Source organism: Sceloporus undulatus, chromosome 6, assembly GCF_019175285.1.
Source record: "Sceloporus undulatus isolate JIND9_A2432 ecotype Alabama chromosome 6, SceUnd_v1.1, whole genome shotgun sequence".
Classification (NCBI taxonomy): domain Eukaryota; kingdom Metazoa; phylum Chordata; class Lepidosauria; order Squamata; family Phrynosomatidae; genus Sceloporus; species Sceloporus undulatus.
The window spans coordinates 60,593,233-60,602,254 of record NC_056527.1 but is presented as its reverse complement, the minus strand read 5'-3'; positions in this window follow the sequence as shown (position 1 = coordinate 60,602,254).

Sequence of the window (9,022 nt, the reverse complement as noted above, 5' to 3'; positions counted from 1 at the left end):
TGCTGCATTGCCACACATTCAAACCAGCAAAGCTGCAGTGTTTCTGTAAACTCAAGTTTCTTTTCTGCTGCATAGCATTTGAGTTGTGCAACACTGAAACTGGCAAAGGCAGTGCATGAAAATAGTGGGCTACGTTTTTTACAGCACAGCTGTGGTTTTTCAAATTATGCAGTTCTCAAATTCCTGTGCAGTTCAAAAACTACATGCTTATATTGTGTGGGTGAGCAAACAAAAAAGTCCTGACAGTTTTGGGAACCTTGACATGACCTTTTATTCCTGCTCAAGTTTTTTGAAGGCTTGGGAATCCAGATTGGATCCCCCTCCCCCAAAAAAAAGAAATTTGGGAATGGACAAATGTCCATTCCATCTCTATCTGATAATATACTAGTGAGATTTTACTATCTAATATTCAGTGTGTGTATGGGTTTGCATTGGATTAAGACACTGGGAGGCCAGGGGTTTGAATCCTGACCGACAGGAAATGGAGACCTGGGCAAGGCACACCTCTCAGACTCTGAGCAATGACAAAACCCTCTAGGAAACTTTCCAAGAAAACCCATATAGAGGTTCCTTAGGCTACCGTAAGTCAGAAACAGCTTGAAATTACACACAAACAATTCATGTATTTGAAACTCACATGACATAAGAAATCAACACTGACAACTTTAACCAGAGCCTTCAATATAACCATTCGATTGAGCATCACATCAGCCAATCTAGTGGAATAAAAGAACCAAAACATGGGGGGGGGGAAAGGAGAGAGAGAAACTTGGAGAGAATAAGAACCCAGGAATAACAGGAATGGAGAAACAAGGAAAAATGGGACAGAAATTGAATGCAGAGGCAAGGAAGTTGAAAGAGAATGAAAGCAGACATAAAGTACAGGAAGCAATTTTATACTTTCAAATATTACCGGACTGCAACTTTCATCAGTATCTCTTAGCCCGGAGATTTACCTTTCTTTCTTCTACCAACGTGGCAGCACGGCTAATGGGCTGAATCAGGAGTCTTAATTTTAAATCACACTAATAAAAAGAAAACTAATCACAGCAAAAAGCTTCAAAAAAATAGATATTTTATACTGCCTCACAGGATCTCCTCAGACATTGTGCCTACTGGCCAAAATCCCTGGGGAGATCTGGGAGCTATAGTTCAAGTCTTCCACATTCGGATTAGAGTCATGTCATGACAAGCAATAAACAGAGAGTCATGAAGGCCTACACTTAAGAATCAATAAAAATTGCTTTAAATGGCATTGGTCCTCTCTATTTAAACCACAGAAACATTTAACTGCACCCTAGGGCTTACAGTTGATCTTACAACATTGGCCATTCACAGGCTGCTAGTGTTAAATGTTTACAGGCACAGCCCATACTGTCAAGCTGAGAGAAAAGGATAAGTATCACTCTCTCCCAGACATTTTGTGCATCCACCACGCTTGGGGAGGGAAGGCCGCATTGACAGTCCATTGAAAGTCTTGAAGTCCTCTTAAAGTATTTTCCGTGAACAGGGTGTGTGTGCGTGTGGCTTGGTGGGGTGCGTTTTCAGTCGGGGGTGAGTGGTTCGTGTGTGAGACTTTGGGCGGGGGACGGGTGAAGGTGGTGTGGTTACGTGCTGAAGAAAATCTGGAACTGTCAAGCGTATGGTGGGCGTGGGGGGTTCACCGAGGGTGGTTAACCGGGGAGGGATCTGAGGGGTGTGTGGGCTGGGGGTGTTGCTGTTGAGGGGTGGGTGCTATGGTAATTGGTGTGTCCTAATGGCGATAGGTGCTGGGGTGTTGGTTGGTGATCCTGTGGTGGTGCTGTGCGCGTAGTTAGGATAGGCGCGGGGTGGAATGGGTGAAGGGGGGTAGTGGGACGAGCAGGCAGAGGAGGAGGGGCAACAGAGGCTGTGCAAGGGCGGGCGGGGAGCGAGGGGCCGGTGGGCAAGCTGGAGACGTGGGTGGAGTTTTGGGGTCCTGGGGGGGGAGGACACCACGGGAAGCGGCATTGTGTGGGACCAGTGTGTTAGCGTCTGGGAAGCGGAGGAGGGACAAGGAAGGGAGCGGTTGTTGTCCAAAAAGGGGGGGGCCGGACATTCAAAACGGCAAGACAAAGGAGGCGAGGAGTGAGGGACGCACAGCGTGTGTGTGTGTGTGGGAGGGGTCAAAGGGGCAGGAGGGGGCGAGAGGGGGAGAAGGGCATGTGTGGGTGTGTGTGGCCGTGTGGCGAGGGAGGGAGCCAGGCACCCGGACAACCGGGCCAGCGCGAAGGGTTGGGTTGCCGAGTGAAAGGGTTAGAAAAGGGGCGCGGGTGCGAAGATGTGAGGGGCACATGGGGAAAGAATGATGTGGGGTGTGCGAGGGAAGAGCACGCAGGGGGGCTACAGCCGGACCAGGGAGGAGAAGGTTGCGTGGTTCACTGTGTGGGAGACAGAGGGAAAACGGGGAAGCAGAGGAAAAGCGCGACAAAAGAGGGACCAAAAGGAGAGAAGAGGGGCGGGGGCGAGAAAGGCAAGGGGGTGAAGGGGGGGAGAAAAGGGGCCGCCCCGCGGGCTAACAAGCAGCGGGAAAGCCAAAGAAAGGGGCAGCAGCACAACAGGAACCCCCCCGGGGAAGGGAAAGGGGAGAGGGGAGCCGGGAAAAAGGGGGCAAAGACAAGCGGAGGGGGGCAAAAAAAGGGCGCAAGGCGGAGAAAAAGAACAACGAGAGAAGGGGGGAGGCGACAGGAACGCCCCGAACCAAGGGCGAAGGGCCGCGCGGCCAGAAACCCCACGGAGACCGGGGGCAAGCACAAAAAACAGCCGCGCACGCAAGGAAAGGGGCAGACAAACCGCCGCGAGAACAAGCGGGCCAAGAAAACCACAGAAGGCCGGCCGGGAGGAGCGCCAGAAAGCAAAACAACGGCAGGCAAACACACACGAACAAAACCGGAAGGAAACACGAGAGAAGGGAGGGAGACGCGAAACACGGGCCGGAAGGAGGACACAGGCAAGAAAGAGAAGAACGGCGCGCCGGAGACCGGGAAGGGGAAAAAAAAGGCGGGAAAGGACACAAGGAAAGGGGAAAGAGGAAGAGGGAGGGGAGGGAGGCCGGACCCGGGCGGGGCGGGCCAAGGCGCCAGGAGCCAGGAGCGAAACACGCGCGAGCAGGGGGGCGGGAAACAGAAAGGGGGCAACAAGGAAGAAAACCCCCGGCCCCGCGCGCAGCGGAAGACCCCAAGGCCGCCCCGGGGAGCCCGAACAGGGGGGGCAAAGAAAGACAGGGGCAAAGAAAAAGAAAGAGGCCAAGGCAGGGGCAACCACAGGCGGGGCAGGAGGCGGGGCAACACCAACCCACCCAAACAGGGGGAACAGAACAAACCAGACCCAAACAAAGGCCCCACGGGCCAGGACAGGGGAAGAGCCGCGGGCAGCCCGGGGGCCCAGCGGGGCAAAGGCCCAGGGGCCGCGCCGGCGGCCACGGGGCCCCGGGGGGGGCCCGGACGGACGAAAAAGCCAAAAGGAAAACGGCCAAACGAGAACGGACAGCGCACGACAAAACAAGCAAGGGACAAACCGGGGAACGAACCAGGGAGGAAGGGAGGAAGGACGGAGGGGAAGGGGGGGGGGGCCAAAAACGCGGAGAGAGAAGGGGAAAGAGGGGCACAAACGAGAAACCCAGAGCGCCAGAGAGGGACCCAGGGCAAGGGAAAGGGGGCAACGGCAGGGAGGGGCAGGGCGGAGGGGGAAAGGGCAAAGGGGAGGGGAGACGCAGGGAAGCAAAGCAGGGAAAGCAGAGAAAGAGGGAAGCGGGCCCCGGGGCAAGACCAGGGAAAAGCAGACGAGGACAGCCGGGGGGGCCGGGCCGCCAGAGGAAACGGGGGGCAGGGGGAGCACACGACGGGCGGAGTGGCGGGGCCCACAGGCCGGGGGGCCCGGGAAAGGGGGGAGGGGGAGGGGAAAAAGCCGGGGGGGCCCAGACAAGGCAGCAGGGCGGGACGCAACGGGGCCAGGGGGCCAACACCCCGGCAGGGGGAAAGGAGGGGCGGGGGAAAGGCCCAGGCAGCCGGCAGGCGGGGGCGAGAGAAGGGGAGCAGTAGCGGGCGGGGGCGGGGGAGCAGAACCAGGCAAAGAAAAAAGAAACAAAGACCCACGCCAAGGAAAAACCCCACGGGCACAATCCGGAGCAGAAAGCGGAAGAAACTCCCCCCCCCCCCGCAACCCAGACTGCTCAGCCCAGCGCCAAAAAAATAAGAGGAAAAGGAAAAACCAAGCTTAAGCAAGCAGCCACAAGCAAGGCCAAGACAGAGCCGCCAACACAACCCCACAAGGGGCGAGCCCAGCAAGAAGCCAAAAAAAAGGCGCCCCGAACAAAGTTAAACATGGGAAAGGGATGAAAGGGGGAACAAAGGGCCCATAAAAAAAAAAGCAAACCAGCCCCAAAAAAGAACCAGCCAACGACCCCGGTGCCTGAACAAAGGAACAACAACCAAGATGGGCACCCAATATCATCCAAAATCGGGCAAGGCCCGGGAAGGTTCATGGCTGGAGTGACAAGACTACCCATGCCAACAAAAAAATTACGACGCATAAAAAGATCAAATTCTGAATCAAAGAGAGCCAACAGAGAGGTTTGACGGGTGAGGGGGATCCAGGAGACCGGGCTGACCCCAAAAGAAACCACTGCGGCGGAGATCCTCAGAGGGGAAGGCAGTCCCGTTCGATGGGACCGACAAAAGATGAATAATGGTCTATCCTGAGCGGAACAGTCGCTCCTCTTTATTGATACCCTTGAAGGGTAAAAGTGAACAGAAAAAGAAACAATACAATAAAGTTTGACCAGCTAGTTTTGAATCCCATGGTTTTCTCAACTCCACATTCCAATCGAGCCAAAAGGCTTTTTCTATTCGAGTTCTGAGCCAGTTTGCTTTCCACAACTAGGCAAGGTTTCCCACAACTGCTTCCCAAGTTATCAACTTCTTTCTTTGTTTTTTGAAAGCCTTCGCATTTGTCACTGAAGACCTAGAGTCCCATCCGCATGACCCATAATACTGGAAAAAGAAAGAGGGTCCCTGCCACAAAAAGTCTGGGCACCACTGTGAAACTTTCATCCAGAAGTAAGTAGGGAATTCCCTTCCATCGGTAAAATGCAAAGAGTTAAATTCAATGCCTGAGCTTTTTTGCCCCTGGCTACCCTCCTCTCCGCTTCTCTGTGTGTGTGGCTGTGTGTATCATCCTCTCAGCCCCTGGTGATAATGAATTGATAAGAAATAATATTTTGTCCTGTCTTATTTTAGTGACCACAGGGAAGAATCTTTGCACTGGATGACTCTGGTTCTAGAATAAAGGGATCCTGAACAATATACACGTTACAACAAAGGCTTTTGGAACAAATGCATTCAGCCAGCCTCAGGGGGTATGTTCATACTTTGATTTGTCCATGTACGTGACCTAAAAAAATTTTAACCCTTGCGACAACGAAGTGGAGCTCAATGTTGATTGGTCCTATTCCTTTAGGACCACGACTGGTAACCACAGAGGGCTCTTTTTGCCATGGCGCAAAAAGATAGAAAGAGAGGTTAAATAAAATTGCATAAAATTGCAGTAGACACCAATTAATTAGTTTTATGATTATATCATATTGTTATAATATCCAGGAAGAGTTCTTTTTCCATTTGCCCTTTTTTAACAGTTAACTATTTTTAACTGCAATAAATGGGGACATTTTTTGTCCTTGTATTCTGTGCCTTTGTTTTAATGTAAATGTTTTATGCTTTGATACTCATTTGTATGCCTTTGGCTAGTACAATAAAGGTAACTGAACTTAAAAAAGCTACAAACCTTGTATTTATAGCTATGTTTGTGCATACTTGTTCCAGTATCTGAGCTATTGTGTCTCCAGTACGGGGATCCTAAGAGCTTGTTGGAAGATGCCAGTGGAAATGAAAAGTTGGAAATCTATCAATTATATTCCTAATGTGTTTAGAGTGTCAGCCATGAAGCAAAGTTGTTTTGATCTGTTTGAAGACATTTTAAGGTCGGCAAGGCTGCTATATCAAAAAAGACTGCATTGATCCCATTTGGAGAAAAAGAGCATTTGCACTAAATCTCTTTTACATAAACTACTCTCTGTGTGTAGCACTAATGCCTTTCTTTTTGGGAGGCTAAGCACAATGCACAGTGAACTGATGGATCAGAGGCACAAAAAATGCCCTCTGACTTCATCAAGTGAAAGCAACAGTTATACATTTCATCCTCTTATTTATAGAAACGAATAAAAATGCTACAAAAGGTGCATAACTTTTCTCCAGGGCCATGTAAACCAACAACAATCCCCCAAAGCCTAAGGCAGCACCCTTGCTGTGCAAGAAGAAATTTAACGATTTCATGATTTACAGGCTATTCCAGAAGTTAGCGCTCAGCACCACATCGTTGCGCAAGTCTATGAAATATTTGCTCCACTCTTCTTTCTATGAATGAGTTGTACATTTGGTGTTGCTGAAGGCATTTTAAATCATGTTTCATATCACTTACCCTTTTCTTTGAGGACCAGCTGCATAGTGGTTGAGCATGGACTATAACTCTGGAGTTAGGGTTCGATCTCCGCCCATTCAGCCATAACCTAGGTGACCTGGCCAGTCCCGCCCCACTCTAGAGTAAGGGCAAAGTTATTCCCCCCCCCCCGAATAATCTGCCAAGAAAACCCCATGTAATTCATCTTAGGCTCAACTGTCAAAACATTGAATGTAGCAACATCAACCACAAGTAATATCCAACCCAGCCCTTTATCAATTACAGTACTGAGGAGGACCATAATAGTAGCAAAGACCATCAGGTTGACAGTATTTGAGCAGTCATGGAGATACACATCAAAACGTGCCAGGAAGTACGGGTTGTAATGTTGGAACGGACTTATCGCTTCTCAGGCAGTTTCATGAACAGGAATCCATCAAAAGCTGCCAGAAGCGCAGGTTGGATACAGCTGCCTCTTGCCTGGGCTAGGGCAATGTGATAAGACCACTGTATGGTTATAAACCGCATCTATCCAGTGTAGATTTCACTTGCGATAATCTCCTGTGTGACCATTAGTTGGAACTGAAAGATTCTTGAGAAAAACCATATGATGAGTATGTATTTGGATGTGAGTCCAAAACAGCAAATCGATATTCACTTAATTCGCTGTTGTCAAACATTTCATAAGGAAAAGGTTGATGGACATTACTATTGGCTTTGAAGGCAGCCATGCTATATCAGCATCTCTGCTGAGCACCCTGATTTGGGAAAGGCAAGGAATGTCATCCAGCGAAATAGAGGAAAAGTTAAAATAATTATTATTTAGTGACAAAACATTTATGGTGAATGGAGATGGATCCATGTCATGGGATTGGGGGGCACATGGTTACATTAATGTTAAAAATGGGGATTGACAAAAAAATTGTGTTTCTATGTCTTTGACTTGTTTTTAACTTAGGGCGACCTAAGCAACCCATCAGAGTTTCTGGAAGATTGTTCAGTGGGGAGGGGTGTTTTTTTGCCTTCCCATGCTGGAAAGTGTGAAATTAATGATTTGGTGAACGTTGCCCTGCTGGACATTTTGTTGCTTTCTCTTTCCAAGTGTCTTGGGGGAAAATACTATATCTCCAACTGGATTTCCAACTGGCACAAATTCCACAGATAACTGTGAGCGGAATTTATTTAGTCCAAACAGTAGCAGCAGGGTGGGAAGGCCTCTAAGCATGAAATTAAAACTGTAATGTGTTTGAATCCTTTTCTGCATTCTTCTGTCTTTCAAACACATCCCACATTCCGGCAACAGCGTTTTACATTCCATGAGGTTTAAGAAAGCATAGTATTAAATGAAGGGGAAAAAAACAACTGTCAAAATGCCTACAAATACTTTAAATGATCTTAAGAACGATACCAGAATTCTTTATATTATTTATAGTATTTATTGCTGCCTTTGACGACAAAGGTCCCAGAGCTGCTTGCAGTTTAGTAGCTAACATTCCCTGCCTAGGCTACAATCGTAGACGTGGCACACAAGAAAAGAAGAAAAGGAAGGTGGGGTAGAATACATCATGTAAACCCTCACAGGCCACAGAATGGCCTCGGCATGGAGAAGGGCTCCTACCAGATACAGGCCCATGCAGGATGGAGGGGGGTACCTTGTAATTTTCGCTCCCTCAGAGGCCATTCATTCTTTTTGAAATGGAAATGAATGTTGTTGTTGTGGTGCCCGTCAAGTCATGTGCATGTCAAGCCAAATTCCTCAACCAAGATTTTCAGGTCCTTGAAGCAATGATTCTTGAGCATTCTTGAACCTTCTATTCTTGAATAGAAATATTTGGGTACTATGGTGTTGTGGTGTGTGCCTTCTGACTATGGAGGCCCTACCATGGCATTTTTCGTTGGCAGTTCTTGTGTGTGGGGGGTTTGTGCATTGCTAGCCTCAAAAGCTGAGAGAGTGTGACTTGCCGCAAGGTCACCCCGTGGGTTAAACAGCGGAAAGCCAGGATTCAAACTCTGGTTTCCAGAGTCATAGTCCATGCTCAAAACACTACACTACACCATGCTGGGCTCTCTACTACAAGTTTAACAAAACTATAGTCTGGCTTGACTGAACGAGAAAGATTATTAGAAAAATGATAAGCATCAGATGTGTCAATAAATGCTGATGCAAGGGGTTGCCGGGAAAAGCAGAGTGAGATTGAAGTTCTCAATGAAAGCTTTCATGTTGAAATTAGGGAAGTAGAGGAGGAAGTGAGGGGAGGGGAGTCAAAGGGCTTTCTACGTCTTGCCATTTTCACTACTGCTGCCAGTTTTGCAGCAGAAGGTGGAGCGCTTCGGGGTGGGCTGCCAAGGAGCATGTAAAATGCATTGTTCCCAGAGAAGCTCTAGGTATTTGTTTTGTGTAAAAGCTGCCACTAGTAAGAGGTCTGTTTAATAATACTGCTGGTAGCTGTCCCCATTTGCTCTATTCCCAAAAATTGAATGAAAATCCTTCCTTTTGCCAAGGGCAAAATGGGGTGGCAAAGTGCACGTGTTTTTGACTCAATCCTAAATT